The sequence below is a fragment of the Pleurodeles waltl genome, chromosome 8 (genome assembly GCF_031143425.1).
Source record: "Pleurodeles waltl isolate 20211129_DDA chromosome 8, aPleWal1.hap1.20221129, whole genome shotgun sequence".
Taxonomy (NCBI): domain Eukaryota; kingdom Metazoa; phylum Chordata; class Amphibia; order Caudata; family Salamandridae; genus Pleurodeles; species Pleurodeles waltl.
The window spans coordinates 1,298,237,458-1,298,256,016 of NC_090447.1; positions in this window are offsets into that span (position 1 = coordinate 1,298,237,458).

The window sequence follows — 18,559 nt, forward strand, 5'->3', positions numbered from 1 at the left end:
ACTAGAGACCTAGGGGAATCCAAGGAGGGGTGACTTGCGGGGCTTGGACCAGGTTCTGTTACCCAGAATCCTTTGCAAACCTCAAAATTTGGCTAAAAAAACACATGTTCCTCACATTTCTGTGGCAGAAAGTTCTGGAATCTGAGAGGAGCCACAAATTTCCTTCCACCCAGCGTTCCCCCAAGTCTCCCGATAAAAATGATACCTCGCTTGTGTGGGTAGGCCTAGCGCCCGCGACAGGAAACACCCCAAAGCGCAACTTGGACACATCCAAAATTTTTGAAGAAAACAGAGGTGTTTTTTGCGAAGTGCCTACCTGTAGATTTTGGCCTCTAGCTCAGCCGGCACCTAGGAAAAACCTACCAAACCTGTGCATTTGTGAAAACTAGAGACCTAGGGGAATCCAAGATGCGGTGACTTGCGGGGCTCGGACCAGGTTCTGTTAGCCAGAATCCTTTGCAAACCTCAAACTTTGGCTAAAAAAACACATGGTCCTCACATTTCTGTGGCAGAAAGTTCTGGAATCTGAGAGGAGCCACAAATTTCCTTCCACCCAGCGTTCCCCAAAGTCTCCCGATAAAAATGATACCTCACTTGTGTGGGTAGGCCTAGCGCCCGCGACAGGAAACGCCCCAAAGCGCAACATGGACACATCCACATTTTTGGAAGAAAACAGAGGTGTTTTTTGCGAAGTGCTTACCTGTAGATTTTGGCCTCTAGCTCAGCCGGCACCTAGGGAAACCTACCAAACCTGTGCATTTCTGAAAACTAGAGACCTAGGTGTATCCAAGGAGGGGTGACTTGCAGGGCTCGGACCAGGTTCTGTTACCCAGAATCCTTTGCAAACCTCAAAATTTGGCTAAAAAAACACATGTTCCTCACATTTCTGTGGCAGAAAGGTCTGGAATCTGAGAGGAGCCACAAATTTCCTTCCACCCAGCGTTCCCCAAAGTCTCCCGATAAAAATGATACCTCACTTGTGTGGGTAGGCCTAGCGCCCGCGACAGGAAACGCCCCAAAGCGCAACATGGACACATCCACTTTTTTGGAAGAAAACAGAGGTGTTTTTTGCGAAGTGCTTACCTGTAGATTTTGGCCTCTAGCTCAGCCGGCACCTAGGGAAACCTACCAAACCTGTGCATTTCTGAAAACTAGAGACCTAGGGGTATCCAAGGAGGGGTGACTTGCAGGGCTCGGACCAGGTTCTGTTACCCAGAATCCTTTGCAAACCTCAATATTTGGCTAAAAAAACACATGTTCCTCACATTTCTGTGGCAGAAAGTTCTGGAATCTGAGAGGAGCCACAAATTTCCTTACACCCAGCGTTCCCCAAAGTCTCCCGATAAAAATGATACCTCACTTGTGTGGGTAGGCCTAGCGCCCGCGACAGGAAGCGCCCCAAAGCGCAACGTGGACACATCCAAATTTTTGGAAGAAAACAGAGGTGTTTTTTGCGAAGTGCCTACCTGTAGATTTTGGCCTCTAGCTCAGCCGGCACCTAGGGAAACCTACCAAACCTGTGCATTTCTGAAAACTAGAGACCTAGGGGTATCCAAGGAGGGGTGACTTGCAGGGCTCGGACCAGGTTCTGTTACCCAGAATCCTTTGCAAACCTCAAAATTTGGCTAAAAAAACACATGTTCCTCACATTTCTGTGGCAGAAAGTTCTGGAATCTGAGAGGAGCCACAAATTTCCTTCCACCCAGCGTTCCCCAAAGTCTCCCGATAAAAATGATACCTCACTTGTGTGGGTAGGCCTAGCGCCCGCGACAGGAAACGCCCCAAAGCGCAACATGGACACATCCACTTTTTTGGAAGAAAACAGAGGTGTTTTTTGCGAAGTGCTTACCTGTAGATTTTGGCCTCTAGCTCAGCCGGCACCTAGGGAAACCTACCAAACCTGTGCATTTCTGAAAACTAGAGACCTAGGGGTATCCAAGGAGGGGTGACTTGCAGGGCTCGGACCAGGTTCTGTTACCCAGAATCCTTTGCAAACCTCAATATTTGGCTAAAAAAACACGTTCCTCACATTTCTGTGGCAGAAAGTTCTGGAATCTGAGAGGAGCCACAAATTTCCTTACACCCAGCGTTCCCCAAAGTCTCCCGATAAAAATGATACCTCACTTGTGTGGGTAGGCCTAGCGCCCGCGACAGGAAGCGCCCCAAAGCGCAACGTGGACACATCCAAATTTTTGGAAGAAAACAGAGGTGTTTTTTGCGAAGTGCCTACCTGTAGATTTTGGCCTCTAGCTCAGCCGGCACCTAGGGAAACCTACCAAACCTGTGCATTTCTGAAAACTAGAGACCTAGGGGTATCCAAGGAGGGGTGACTTGCAGGGCTCGGACCAGGTTCTGTTACCCAGAATCCTTTGCAAACCTCAAAATTTGGCTAAAAAAACACATGTTCCTCACATTTCTGTGGCAGAAAGTTCTGGAATCTGAGAGGAGCCACAAATTTCCTTCCACCCAGCGTTCCCCAAAGTCTCCCGATAAAAATGATACCTCACTTGTGTGGGTAGGCCTAGCGCCCGCGACAGGAAGCGCCCCAAAGCGCAACATGGACACATCCAAATCTTTGGAAGAAAACAGAGGTGTTTTTTGCGAAGTGCCTACCTGTAGATTTTGGCCTCTAGCTCAGCCGGCACCTAGGGAAACCTACCAAACCTGTGCATTTCTGAAAACTAGAGACCTAGGGGTATCCAAGGAGGGGTGACTTGCAGGGCTCGGACCAGGTTCTGTTACCCAGAATCCTTTGCAAACCTCAATATTTGGCTAAAAAACACATGTTCCTCACATTTCTGTGGCAGAAAGTTCTGGAATCTGAGAGGAGCCACAAATTTCCTTACACCCAGCGTTCCCCAAAGTCTCCCGATAAAAATGATACCTCACTTGTGTGGGTAGGCCTAGCGCCCGCGACAGGAAGCGCCCCAAAGCGCAACGTGGACACATCCAAATTTTTGGAAGAAAACAGAGGTGTTTTTTGCGAAGTGCCTACCTGTAGATTTTGGCCTCTAGCTCAGCCGGCACCTAGGGAAACCTACCAAACCTGTGCATTTCTGAAAACTAGAGACCTAGGGGAATCCAAGGAGGGGTGACTTGCGGGGCTCGGACCAGGTTCTGTTACCCAGAATCCTTTGCAAACCTCAAACTTTGGCTAAAAAACACATGGTCCTCACATTTCTGTGGCAGAAAGTTCTGGAATCTGAGAGGAGCCACATATTTCCTTCCACCCAGCGTTCCCTAAAGTCTCCCGATAAAAATGATACCTCACTTGTGTGGGTAGGCCTAGCGCCCGCGACAGGAAACGCCCCAAAGCGCAACGTGGACACATCCAAATTTTTGGAAGAAAACAGAGGTGTTTTTTGCGCAGTGTCTACCTGTAGATTTTGGCCTCTAGCTCAGCCGGCACCTAGGGAAACCTACTAAACCTGTGCATTTCTGAAAACTAGAGACCTAGGGGAATCCAGGGAGGGGTGACTTGCAGGACTCGGACCAGGTTCTGTTACCCAGAATCCTTTGCAAACCTCAAAATTTGGCTAAAAAAACACATGGTCCTCACATTTCTGTGGCAGAAAGTTCTGGAATCTGAGAGGAGCCACAAATTTCCTTCCACCCAGCGTTCCCCCAAGTCTCCCGATAAAAATTATACCTCACTTGTGTGGGTAGGCCTAGCGCCCGCGACAGGAAACGCCCCAAAGCGCACCGTGGACACATCCAAATTTTTGGAAGAAAACAGAGGTGTTTTTTGCGAAGTGCCTACCTGTAGATTTTGGCCTCTAGCTCAGCCGGCACCTAGGGAAACCTACCAAACCTGTGCATTTCTGAAAACTAGAGACCAAGGGGAATCCAAGGAGGGGTGACTTGCGGGGCTCGGACCAGGTTCTGTTACCCAGAATCCTTTGCAAACCTCAAACTTTGGCTAAAAAAACACATGGTCCTCACATTTCTGTGGCAGAAAGTTCTGGAATCTGAGAGGAGCCACAAATTTCCTTCCACCCAGCGTTCCCCCAAGTCTCCCGATAAAAATTATACCTCACTTGTGTGGGTAGGCCTAGCGCCCGCGACAGGAAACACCCCAAAGCGCAACGTGGACACATCCAAATTTTTGGAAGAAAACAGAGGTGTTTTTTGCGAAGTGCCTACCTGTAGATTTTGGCCTCTAGCTCAGCCGGCACCTAGGGAAACCTACCAAACCTGTGCATTTCTGAAAACTAGAGACCTAGGGGAATCCAAGGAGGGGTGACTTGCGGGGCTCGGTCCAGGTTCTGTTACCCAGAATCCTTTGCAAACCTCAAAATTTGGCTAAAAAAACACATGGTCCTCACATTTCTGTGGCAGAATGTTCTGGAATCTGAGAGGAGCCACAAATTTCCTTCCACCCAGCGTTCCCCCAAGTCTCCCGATAAAAATGATACCTCACTTGTGTGGGTAGGCCTAGCGCCCGCGACAGGAAACACCCCAAAGCGCAACGTGGACACATCCACATTTTTGGAAGAAAACAGAGGTGTTTTTTGCGAAGTGCCTACCTGTAGATTTTGGCCTCTAGCTCAGCCGGCACCTAGGGAAACCTACCAAACCTGTGCATTTCTGAAAACTAGAGACCTAGGGGAATCCAAGGAGGGATGACTTGCGGGGCTCGAACCAGGTTCTGTTACCCAGAATCCTTTGCAAGCCTCAAAATTTGGCTAAAAAAACACATGTTCCTCACATTTCTGTGGCAGAAAGTTCTGGAATCTGAGAGGAGCCACAAATTTCCTTACACCCAGCGTTCCCCAAAGTCTCCCGATACAAATGATACCTCACTTGTGTGGGTAGGCCTAGCGGCCGCGACAGTAAGCGCCCCAAAGCGCAACGTGGACAAATCCAAATTTTTGGAAGAAAACAGAGGTGTTTTTTGCGAAGTGCCTACCTGTAGATTTTGGCCTCAAGCTCAGCCGGCACCTAGGGAAACCTACCAAACCTGTGCATTTCTGAAAACTAGAGACCTAGGGGTATCCAAGGAGGGGTGACTTGCAGGGCTCGGACCAGGTTCTGTTACCCAGAATCCTTTGCAAACCTCAAAATTTGGCTAAAAAAACACATGTTCCTCACATTTCTGTGGCAGAAAGTTCTGGAATCTGAGAGGAGCCACAAATTTCCTTCCACCCAGCGTTCCCCAAAGTCTTCCGATAAAAATGATACCTCACTTGTGTGGGTAGGCCTAGCGCCCGCGACAGGAAACGCCCCAAAGCGCAACATGGACACATCCAAATCTTTGGAAGAAAACAGAGGTGTTTTTTGCGAAGTGCCTACCTGTAGATTTTGGCCTCTAGCTCAGCCGGCACCTAGGGAAACCTACCAAACCTGTGCATTTCTGAAAACTAGAGACCAAGGGGAATCCAAGGAGGGGTGACTTGCGGGGCTCGGACCAGGTTCTGTTACCCAGAATCCTTTGCAAACCTCAAACTTTGGCTAAAAAAACACATGGTCCTCACATTTCTGTGGCAGAAAGTTCTGGAATCTGAGAGGAGCCACAAATTTCCTTCCACCCAGCGTTCCCCCGAGTCTCCCGATAAAAATGATACCTCACTTGTGTGGGTAGGCCCAGCGCCTGCGACAGGAAATGCCCCAAAGCGCAACATGGACACATCCAAATTTTTGGAAGAAAACAGAGGTGTTTTTTGCGAAGTGCCTACCTGTAGATTTTGGCCTCTAGCTCAGCCGGCACCTAGGGAAACCTACCAAACCTGTGCATTTCTGAAAACTAGAGACCTAGGGGTATCCAAGGAGGGGTGACTTGCAGGGCTCGGACCAGGTTCTGTTACCCAGAATCCTTTGCAAACCTCAAAATTTGGCTAAAAAAACACATGTTCCTCACATTTCTGTGGCAGAAAGTTCTGGAATCTGAGAGGAGCCACAAATTTCCTTCCACCCAGCGTTCCCCAAAGTCTCCCGATAAAAATGATACCTCACTTGTGTGGGTAGGCCTAGCGCCCGCGACAGGAAACGCCCCAAAGCGCAACGTGGACACATCCAAATTTTTGGAAGAAAACAGAGGTGTTTTTTGCGAAGTGTCTACCTGTAGATTTTGGCCTCTAGCTCAGCCGGCACCTAGGGAAACCTACTAAACCTGTGCATTCCTGAAAACTAGAGACCTAGGGGAATCCAGGGAGGGGTGACTTGCGGGACTCGGACCAGGTTCTGTTACCCAGAATCCTTTGCAAACCTCAAAATTTGGCTAAAAAAACACATGGTCCTCACATTTCTGTGGCAGAAAGTTCTGGAATCTGAGAGGAGCCACAAATTTCCTTCCACCCAGCGTTCCCCCACGTCTCCCGATAAAAATGATACCTCACTTGTGTGGGTAGGCCTAGCGCCCGCGACAGGAAACACCCCAAAGCGCAACGTGGACACATCCAAATCTTTGGAAGAAAACAGAGGTGTTTTTTGCGAAGTGCCTACCTGTAGATTTTGGCCTCTAGCTCAGCCGGCACCTACGGAAACCTACCAAACCTGTGCATTTCTGAAAACTAGAGACCTAGGGGAATCCAAGGAGGGGTGACTTGCGGGGCTTGGACCAGGTTCTGTTACCCAGAATCCTTTGCAAACCTCAAAATTTGGCTAAAAAAACACATGTTCCTCACATTTCTGTGGCACAAAGTTCTGGAATCTGAGAGGAGCCACAAATTTCCTTCCACCCAGCGTTCCCCCAAGTCTCCCGATAAAAATGACACCTCACTTGTTTGGGTAGGCCTAGCGCCCGCGACAGGAAACACCCCAAAGCGCAACTTGGACACATCCAAAATTTTTGAAGAAAACAGAGGTGTTTTTTGCGAAGTGCCTACCTGTAGATTTTGGCCTCTAGCTCAGCCGGCACCTAGGAAAAACCTACCAAACCTGTGCATTTCTGAAAACTAGAGACCTAGGGGAATCCAAGATGCGGTGGCTTGCGGGGCTCGGACCAGGTTCTGTTAGCCAGAATCCTTTGCAAACCTCAAACTTTGGCTAAAAAAACACATGGTCCTCACATTTCTGTGGCAGAAAGTTCTGGAATCTGAGATGAGCCACAAATTTCCTTCCACCCAGCGTTCCCCCAAGTCTCCCGATAAAAATGATACCTCACTTGTGTGGGTAGGCCTAGCGCCCGCGACACGAAACGCCCCAAAGCGCAACATGGACACATCCAAATTTTTGGAAGAAAACAGAGGTGTTTTTTGCGAAGTGCCTACCTGTAGATTTTGGCCTCTAGCTCAGCCGGCACCAAGGGAAACCTACCAAACCTGTGCATTTCTGAAAACTAGAGACCTAGGGGTATCCAAGGAGGGGTGACTTGCAGGGCTCGGACCAGGTTCTGTTACCCAGAATCCTTTGCAAACCTCAAAATTTGGCTAAAAAAACACATGTTCCTCACATTTCTGTGGCAGAAAGTTCTGGAATCTGAGAGGAGCCACCAATTTCCTTCCACCCAGCGTTCCCCAAAGTCTCCCGATAAAAATGATACCTCACTTGTGTGGGTAGGCCTAGCGCCCGCGACAGGAAACGCCCCAAAGCGCAACATGGACACATCCACATTTTTGGAAGAAAACAGAGGTGTTTTTTGCGAAGTGCTTACCTGTAGATTTTGGCCTCTAGCTCAGCCGGCACCTAGGGAAACCTACCAAACCTGTGCATTTCTGAAAACTAGAGACCTAGGGGTATCCAAGGAGGGGTGACTTGCAGGGCTCGGACCAGGTTCTGTTACCCAGAATCCTTTGCAAACCTCAAAATTTGGCTAAAAAAACACATGTTCCTCACATTTCTGTGGCAGAAAGTTCTGGAATCTGAGAGGAGCCACAAATTTCCTTCCACCCAGCGTTCCCCCAAGTCTCCCGATAAAAATGATACCTCACCTGTGTGGGTAGGCCTAGCGCCCGCGACAGGAAACGCCCCAAAGCGCAACATGGACACATCCATATTTTTGGAAGATAACAGAGGTGTTTTTTGCGAAGTGCCTACCTGTAGATTTTGGCCTCTAGCTCAGCCGGCACCTAGGGAAACCTACCAAACCTGTGCATTTCTGAAAACTAGAGACCTAGGGGTATCCAAGGAGGGGTGACTTGCAGGGCTCGGACCAGGTTCTGTTACCCAGAATCCTTTGCAAACCTCAAAATTTGGCTAAAAAAACACATGTTCCTCACATTTCTGTGGCAGAAAGTTCTGGAATCTGAGAGGAGCCACAAATTTCCGTCCACCCAGCGTTCCCCAAAGTCTCCCGATAAAAATGATACCTCACTTGTGTGGGTAGGCCTAGCGCCCGCGACAGGAAATGCCCCAAAGCGCAACATGGACACATCCACATTTTTGGAAGAAAACAGAGGTGTTTTTTGCGAAGTGCTTACCTGTAGATTTTGGCCTCTAGCTCATCCGGCACCTAGGGAAACCTACCAAACCTGTGCATTTCTGAAAACTAGAGACCTAGGGGTATCCAAGGAGGGGTGACTTGCAGGGCTCGGACCAGGTTCTGTTACCCAGAATCCTTTGCAAACCTCAAAATTTGGCTAAAAAAAACATGTTCCTCACATTTCTGTGGCAGAAAGTTCTGGAATCTGAGAGGAGCCACAAATTTCCTTCCACCCAGCGTTCCCCAAAGTCTCCCGATAAAAATGATACCTCACTTGTGTGGGTAGGCCTAGCGCCCGCGACAGGAAACGCCCCAAAGCGCAACATGGACACATCCACATTTTTGGAAGAAAACAGAGGTGTTTTTTGCGAAGTGCTTACCTGTAGATTTTGGCCTCTAGCTCAGCCGGCACCTAGGGAAACCTACCAAACCTGTGCATTTCTGAAAACTAGAGACCTAGGGGTATCCAAGGAGGGGTGACTTGCAGGGCTCGGACCAGGTTCTGTTACCCAGAATCCTTTGCAAACCTCAAAATTTGGCTAAAAAAACACATGTTCCTCACATTTCTGAGGCAGAAAGTTCTGGAATCTGAGAGGAGCCACAAATTTCCTTACACCCAGCGTTCCCCAAAGTCTCCCGATAAAAATGATACCTCACTTGTGTGGGTAGGCCTAGCGCCCGCGACAGGAAGCGCCCCAAAGCGCAACGTGGACACATCCAAATTTTTGGAAGAAAACAGAGGTGTTTTTTGCGAAGTGCCTACCTGTAGATTTTGGCCTCTAGCTCAGCCGGCACCTAGGGAAACCTACCAAACCTGTGCATTTCTGAAAACTAGAGACCTAGGGGTATCCAAGGAGGGGTGACTTGCAGGGCTCGGACCAGGTTCTGTTACCCAGAATCCTTTGCAAACCTCAAAATTTGGCTAAAAAAACACATGTTCCTCACATTTCTGTGGCAGAAAGTTCTGGAATCTGAGAGGAGCCACAAATTTCCTTCCACCCAGCGTTCCCCAAAGTCTCCCGATAAAAATGATACCTCACTTGTGTGGGTAGGCCTAGCGCCCGCGACAGGAAGCGCCCCAAAGCGCAACATGGACACATCCAAATCTTTGGAAGAAAACAGAGGTGTTTTTTGCGAAGTGCCTACCTGTAGATTTTGGCCTCTAGCTCAGCCGGCACCTAGGGAAACCTACCAAACCTGTGCATTTCTGAAAACTAGAGATCAAGGGGAATCCAAGGAGGGGTGACTTGCGGGGCTCGGACCAGGTTCTGTTACCCAGAATCCTTTGCAAACCTCAAACTTTGGCTAAAAAACACATGGTCCTCACATTTCTGTGGCAGAAAGTTCTGGAATCTGAGAGGAGCCACATATTTCCTTCCACCCAGCGTTCCCCAAAGTCTCCCGATAAAAATGATACCTCACTTGTGTGGGTAGGCCTAGCGCCCGCGACAGGAAACGCCCCAAAGCGCAACGTGGACACATCCAAATTTTTGGAAGAAAACAGAGGTGTTTTTTGCGCAGTGTCTACCTGTAGATTTTGGCCTCTAGCTCAGCCGGCACCTAGGGAAACCTACTAAACCTGTGCATTTCTGAAAACTAGAGACCTAGGGGAATCCAGGGAGGGGTGACTTGCGGGACTCGGACCAGGTTCTGTTACCCAGAATCCTTTGCAAACCTCAAAATTTGGCTAAAAAAACACATGGTCCTCACATTTCTGTGGCAGAAAGTTCTGGAATCTGAGAGGAGCCACAAATTTCCTTCCACCCAGCGTTCCCCCACGTCTCCCGATAAAAATTATACCTCACTTGTGTGGGTAGGCCTAGCGCCCGCGACAGGAAACACCCCAAAGCGCAACGTGGACACATCCAAATCTTTGGAAGAAAACAGAGGTGTTTTTTGCGAAGTGCCTACCTGTAGATTTTGGCCTCTAGCTCAGCCGGCACCTAGGGAAACCTACCAAACCTGTGCATTTCTGAAAACTAGAGACCTAGGGGAATCCAAGGAGGGGTGACTTGCGGGGCTTGGACCAGGTTCTGTTACCCAGAATCCTTTGCAAACCTCAAAATTTGGCTAAAAAAACACATGTTCCTCACATTTCTGTGGCAGAAAGTTCTGGAATCTGAGAGGAGCCACAAATTTCCTTCCACCCAGCGTTCCCCCAAGTCTCCCGATAAAAATGATACCTCACTTGTGTGGGTAGGCCTAGCGCCCGCGACAGGAAACACCCCAAAGCGCAACTTGGACACATCCAAAATTTTTGAAGAAAACAGAGGTGTTTTTTGCGAAGTGCCTACCTGTAGATTTTGGCCTCTAGCTCAGCCGGCACCTAGGAAAAACCTACCAAACCTGTGCATTTGTGAAAACTAGAGACCTAGGGGAATCCAAGATGCGGTGACTTGCGGGGCTCGGACCAGGTTCTGTTAGCCAGAATCCTTTGCAAACCTCAAACTTTGGCTAAAAAAACACATGGTCCTCACATTTCTGTGGCAGAAAGTTCTGGAATCTGAGAGGAGCCACAAATTTCCTTCCACCCAGCGTTCCCCAAAGTCTCCCGATAAAAATGATACCTCACTTGTGTGGGTAGGCCTAGCGCCCGCGACAGGAAACGCCCCAAAGCGCAACATGGACACATCCACATTTTTGGAAGAAAACAGAGGTGTTTTTTGCGAAGTGCTTACCTGTAGATTTTGGCCTCTAGCTCAGCCGGCACCTAGGGAAACCTACCAAACCTGTGCATTTCTGAAAACTAGAGACCTAGGTGTATCCAAGGAGGGGTGACTTGCAGGGCTCGGACCAGGTTCTGTTACCCAGAATCCTTTGCAAACCTCAAAATTTGGCTAAAAAAACACATGTTCCTCACATTTCTGTGGCAGAAAGGTCTGGAATCTGAGAGGAGCCACAAATTTCCTTCCACCCAGCGTTCCCCAAAGTCTCCCGATAAAAATGATACCTCACTTGTGTGGGTAGGCCTAGCGCCTGCGACAGGAAACGCCCCAAAGCGCAACATGGACACATCCACTTTTTTGGAAGAAAACAGAGGTGTTTTTTGCGAAGTGCTTACCTGTAGATTTTGGCCTCTAGCTCAGCCGGCACCTAGGGAAACCTACCAAACCTGTGCATTTCTGAAAACTAGAGACCTAGGGGTATCCAAGGAGGGGTGACTTGCAGGGCTCGGACCAGGTTCTGTTACCCAGAATCCTTTGCAAACCTCAATATTTGGCTAAAAAAACACATGTTCCTCACATTTCTGTGGCAGAAAGTTCTGGAATCTGAGAGGAGCCACAAATTTCCTTACACCCAGCGTTCCCCAAAGTCTCCCGATAAAAATGATACCTCACTTGTGTGGGTAGGCCTAGCGCCCGCGACAGGAAGCGCCCCAAAGCGCAACGTGGACACATCCAAATTTTTGGAAGAAAACAGAGGTGTTTTTTGCGAAGTGCCTACCTGTAGATTTTGGCCTCTAGCTCAGCCGGCACCTAGGGAAACCTACCAAACCTGTGCATTTCTGAAAACTAGAGACCTAGGGGTATCCAAGGAGGGGTGACTTGCAGGGCTCGGACCAGGTTCTGTTACCCAGAATCCTTTGCAAACCTCAAAATTTGGCTAAAAAAACACATGTTCCTCACATTTCTGTGGCAGAAAGTTCTGGAATCTGAGAGGAGCCACAAATTTCCTTCCACCCAGCGTTCCCCAAAGTCTCCCGATAAAAATGATACCTCACTTGTGTGGGTAGGCCTAGCGCCCGCGACAGGAAACGCTCCAAAGCGCAACATGGACACATCCACTTTTTTGGAAGAAAACAGAGGTGTTTTTTGCGAAGTGCTTACCTGTAGATTTTGGCCTCTAGCTCATCCGGCACCTAGGGAAACCTACCAAACCTGTGCATTTCTGAAAACTAGAGACCTAGGGGTATCCAAGGAGGGGTGACTTGCAAACCTCAAAATTTGGCTAAAAAAACACATGTTCCTCACATTTCTGTGGCAGAAAGTTCTGGAATCTGAGAGGAGCCACAAATTTCCTTCCACCCAGCGTTCCCCAAAGTCTCCCGATAAAAATGATACCTCACTTGTGTGGGTAGGCCTAGCGCCCGCGACAGGAAGCGCCCCAAAGCGCAACATGGACACATCCAAATCTTTGGAAGAAAACAGAGGTGTTTTTTGCGAAGTGCCTACCTGTAGATTTTGGCCTCTAGCTCAGCCGGCACCTAGGGAAACCTACCAAACCTGTGCATTTCTGAAAACTAGAGATCAAGGGGAATCCAAGGAGGGGTGACTTGCGGGGCTCGGACCAGGTTCTGTTACCCAGAATCCTTTGCAAACCTCAAACTTTGGCTAAAAAACACATGGTCCTCACATTTCTGTGGCAGAAAGTTCTGGAATCTGAGAGGAGCCACATATTTCCTTCCACCTACCAAACCTGTGCATTTCTAAAAACTAGAGACCTAGGGGAATCCAAGGAGGGGTGACTTGCGGGGCTTGGACCAGGTTCTGTTACCCAGAATCCTTTGCAAACCTCAATATTTGGCTAAAAAAACACATGTTCCTCACATTTCTGTGGCAGAAAGTTCTGGAATCTGAGAGGAGCCACAAATTTCCTTACACCCAGCGTTCCCCAAAGTCTCCCGATAAAAATGATACCTCACTTGTGTGGGTAGGCCTAGCGCCCGCGACAGGAAGCGCCCCAAAGCGCAACGTGGACACATCCAAATTTTTGGAAGAAAACAGAGGTGTTTTTTGCGCAGTGTCTACCTGTAGATTTTGGCCTCTAGCTCAGCCGGCACCTAGGGAAACCTACTAAACCTGTGCATTTCTGAAAACTAGAGACCTAGGGGTATCCAAGGAGGGGTGACTTGCAGGGCTCGGACCAGGTTCTGTTACCCAGAATCCTTTGCAAACCTCAAAATTTGGCTAAAAAAACACATGTTCCTCACATTTCTGTGGCAGAAAGTTCTGGAATCTGAGAGGAGCCACAAATTTCCTTCCACCCAGCGTTCCCCAAAGTCTCCCGATAAAAATGATACCTCACTTGTGTGGGTAGGCCTAGCGCCCGCGACAGGAAGCGCCCCAAAGCGCAACATGGACACATCCAAATCTTTGGAAGAAAACAGAGGTGTTTTTTGCGAAGTGCCTACCTGTAGATTTTGGCCTCTAGCTCAGCCGGCACCTAGGGAAACCTACCAAACCTGTGCATTTCTGAAAACTAGAGACCTAGGTGTATCCAAGGAGGGGTGACTTGCAGGGCTCGGACCAGGTTCTGTTACCCAGAATCCTTTGCAAACCTCAAAATTTGGCTAAAAAAACACATGTTCCTCACATTTCTGTGGCAGAAAGGTCTGGAATCTGAGAGGAGCCACAAATTTCCTTCCACCCAGCGTTCCCCAAAGTCTCCCGATAAAAATGATACCTCACTTGTGTGGGTAGGCCTAGCGCCCGCGACAGGAAACGCCCCAAAGCGCAACATGGACACATCCACTTTTTTGGAAGAAAACAGAGGTGTTTTTTGCGAAGTGCTTACCTGTAGATTTTGGCCTCTAGCTCAGCCGGCACCTAGGGAAACCTACCAAACCTGTGCATTTCTGAAAACTAGAGACCTAGGGGTATCCAAGGAGGGGTGACTTGCAGGGCTCGGACCAGGTTCTGTTACCCAGAATCCTTTGCAAACCTCAATATTTGGCTAAAAAAACACATGTTCCTCACATTTCTGTGGCAGAAAGTTCTGGAATCTGAGAGGAGCCACAAATTTCCTTACACCCAGCGTTCCCCAAAGTCTCCCGATAAAAATGATACCTCACTTGTGTGGGTAGGCCTAGCGCCCGCGACAGGAAGCGCCCCAAAGCGCAACGTGGACACATCCAAATTTTTGGAAGAAAACAGAGGTGTTTTTTGCGAAGTGCCTACCTGTAGATTTTGGCCTCTAGCTCAGCCGGCACCTAGGGAAACCTACCAAACCTGTGCATTTCTGAAAACTAGAGACCTAGGGGTATCCAAGGAGGGGTGACTTGCAGGGCTCGGACCAGGTTCTGTTACCCAGAATCCTTTGCAAACCTCAAAATTTGGCTAAAAAAACACATGTTCCTCACATTTCTGTGGCAGAAAGTTCTGGAATCTGAGAGGAGCCACAAATTTCCTTCCACCCAGCGTTCCCCAAAGTCTCCCGATAAAAATGATACCTCACTTGTGTGGGTAGGCCTAGCGCCCGCGACAGGAAATGCCCCAAAGCGCAACATGGACACATCCACTTTTTTGGAAGAAAACAGAGGTGTTTTTTGCGAAGTGCTTACCTGTAGATTTTGGCCTCTAGCTCATCCGGCACCTAGGGAAACCTACCAAACCTGTGCATTTCTGAAAACTAGAGACCTAGGGGTATCCAAGGAGGGGTGACTTGCAGGGCTCGGACCAGGTTCTGTTACCCAGAATCCTTTGCAAACCTCAATATTTGGCTAAAAAAACACATGTTCCTCACATTTCTGTGGCAGAAAGTTCTGGAATCTGAGAGGAGCCACAAATTTCCTTACACCCAGCGTTCCCCAAAGTCTCCCGATAAAAATGATACCTCACTTGTGTGGGTAGGCCTAGCGCCCGCGACAGGAAGCGCCCCAAAGCGCAACGTGGACACATCCAAATTTTTGGAAGAAAACAGAGGTGTTTTTTGCGAAGTGCCTACCTGTAGATTTTGGCCTCTAGCTCAGCCGGCACCTAGGGAAACCTACCAAACCTGTGCATTTCTGAAAACTAGAGACCTAGGGGTATCCAAGGAGGGGTGACTTGCAGGGCTCGGACCAGGTTCTGTTACCCAGAATCCTTTGCAAACCTCAATATTTGGCTAAAAAAACACATGTTCCTCACATTTCTGTGGCAGAAAGTTCTGGAATCTGAGAGGAGCCACAAATTTCCTTACACCCAGCGTTCCCCAAAGTCTCCCGATAAAAATGATACCTCACTTGTGTGGGTAGGCCTAGCGCCCGCGACAGGAAGCGCCCCAAAGCGCAACTTGGACACATCCAAAATTTTTGAAGAAAACAGAGGTGTTTTTTGCGAAGTGCCTACCTGTAGATTTTGGCCTCTAGCTCAGCCGGCACCTAGGAAAAACCTACCAAACCTGTGCATTTGTGAAAACTAGAGACCTAGGGGAATCCAAGATGCGGTGACTTGCGGGGCTCGGACCAGGTTCTGTTAGCCAGAATCCTTTGCAAACCTCAAACTTTGGCTAAAAAAACACATGGTCCTCACATTTCTGTGGCAGAAAGTTCTGGAATCTGAGATGAGCCACAAATTTCCTTCCACCCAGCGTTCCCCCAAGTCTCCCGATAAAAATGATACCTCACTTGTGTGGGTAGGCCTAGCGCCCGCGACAGGAAACGCCCCAAAGCGCAACATGGACACATCCATATTTTTGGAAGAAAACAGAGGTGTTTTTTGCGAAGTGCCTACCTGTAGATTTTGGCCTCTAGCTCAGCCGGCACCTAGGGAAACCTACCAAACCTGTGCATTTCTGAAAACTAGAGACCTAGGGGTATCCAAGGAGGGGTGACTTGCAGAGCTCGGACCAGGTTCTGTTACCCAGAATCCTTTGCAAACCTCAAAATTTGGCTAAAAAAACACATGTTCCTCACATTTCTGTGGCAGAAAGTTCTGGAATCTGAGAGGAGCCACAAATTTCCTTACACCCAGCGTTCCCCAAAGTCTCCCGATAAAAATGATACCTCACTTGTGTGGGTAGGCCTAGCGCCCGCGACAGGAAACGCCCCAAAGCGCAACGTGGACACATCCAAATTTTTGGAAGAAAACAGAGGTGTTTTTTGCGCAGTGTCTACCTGTAGATTTTGGCCTCTAGCTCAGCCGGCACCTAGGGAAACCTACTAAACCTGTGCATTTCTGAAAACTAGAGACCTAGGGGAATCCAGGGAGGGGTGACTTGCGGGACTCGGACCAGGTTCTGTTACCCAGAATCCTTTGCAAACCTCAAAATTTGGCTAAAAAAACACATGGTCCTCACATTTCTGTGGCAGAAAGTTCTGGAATCTGAGAGGAGCCACAAATTTCCTTCCACCCAGCGTTCCCCCACGTCTCTCGATAAAAATTATACCTCACTTGTGTGGGTAGGCCTAGCGCCCACGACAGGAAACACCCCAAAGCGCAACGTGGACACATCCAAATCTTTGGAAGAAAACAGAGGTGTTTTTTGCGAAGTGCCTACCTGTAGATTTTGGCCTCTAGCTCAGCCGGCACCTAGGGAAACCTACCAAACCTGTGCATTTCTGAAAACTAGAGACCTAGGGGAATCCAAGGAGGGGTGACTTGCGGGGCTTGGACCAGGTTCTGTCACCCAGAATCCTTTGCAAACCTCAAAATTTGGCTAAAAAAACACATGTTCCTCACATTTCTGTGGCAGAAAGTTCTGGAATCTGAGAGGAGCCACAAATTTCCTTCCACCCAGCGTTCCCCCAAGTCTCCCGATAAAAATGATACCTCACTTGTGTGGGTAGGCCTAGCGCCCGCGACAGGAAACACCCCAAAGCGCAACTTGGACACATCCAAAATTTTTGAAGAAAACAGAGGTGTTTTTTGCGAAGTGCCTACCTGTAGATTTTGGCCTCTAGCTCAGCCGGCACCTAGGAAAAACCTACCAAACCTGTGCATTTGTGAAAACTAGAGACCTAGGGGAATCCAAGATGCGGTGACTTGCGGGGCTCGGACCAGGTTCTGTTAGCCAGAATCCTTTGCAAACCTCAAACTTTGGCTAAAAAAACACATGGTCCTCACATTTCTGTGGCAGAAAGTTCTGGAATCTGAGATGAGCCACAAATTTCCTTCCACCCAGCGTTCCCCCAAGTCTCCCGATAAAAATGATACCTCACTTGTGTGGGTAGGCCTAGCGCCCGCGACAGGAAACGCCCCAAAGCGCAACGTGGACACATCCACATTTTTGGAAGAAAACAGAGGTGTTTTTTGCAAAGTGCCTACCTGTAGATTTTGGCCTCTAGCTCAGCCGGCACCAAGGGAAACCTACTAAACCTGTGCATTTCTGAAAACTAGAGACCTAGGGGAATCCAGGGAGGGGTGACTTGCGGGACTCGGACCAGGTTCTGTTACCCAGAATCCTTTGCAAACCTCAAAATTTGGCTAAAAAAACACATGGTCCTCACATTTCTGTGGCAGAAAGTTCTGGAATCTGAGAGGAGCCACAAATGTCCTTCCACCCAGCGTTCCCCCACGTCTCCCGATAAAAATTATACCTCACTTGTGTGGGTAGGCCTAGCGCCCGCGACAGGAAACACCCCAAAGCGCAACGTGGACACATCCAAATCTTTGGAAGAAAACAGAGGTGTTTTTTGCGAAGTGCCTACCTGTAGATTTTGGCCTCTAGCTCAGCCGGCACCTAGGGAAACCTACCAAACCTGTGCATTTCTGAAAACTAGAGACCTAGGGGAATCCAAGGAGGGGTGACTTGCGGGGCTTGGACCAGGTTCTGTTACCCAGAATCCTTTGCAAACCTCAAAATTTGGCTAAAAAAACACATGTTCCTCACATTTCTGTGGCAGAAAGTTCTGGAATCTGAGAGGAGCCACAAATTTCCTTCCACCCAGCGTTCCCCCAAGTCTCCCGATAAAAATGATACCTCACTTGTGTGGGTAGGCCTAGCGCCCGCGACAGGAAACACCCCAAAGCGCAACTTGGACACATCCAAAATTTTTGAAGAAAACAGAGGTGTTTTTTGCGAAGTGCCTACCTGTAGATTTTGGCCTCTAGCTCAGCCGGCACCTAGGAAAAACCTACCAAACCTGTGCATTTGTGAAAACTAGAGACCTAGGGGAATCCAAGATGCGGTGACTTGCGGGGCTCGGACCAGGTTCTGTTAGCCAGAATCCTTTGCAAACCTCAAACTTTGGCTAAAAAAACACATGGTCCTCACATTTCTGTGGCAGAAAGTTCTGGAATCTGAGATGAGCCACAAATTTCCTTCCACCCAGCGTTCCCCCAAGTCTCCCGATAAAAATGATACCTCACTTGTGTGGGTAGGCCTAGCGCCCGCGACAGGAAACGCCCCAAAGCGCAACATGGACACATCCATATTTTTGGAAGAAAACAGAGGTGTTTTTTGCGAAGTGCCTACCTGTAGATTTTGGCCTCTAGCTCAGCCGGCACCTAGGGAAACCTACCAAACCTGTGCATTTCTGAAAACTAGAGACCTAGGGGTATC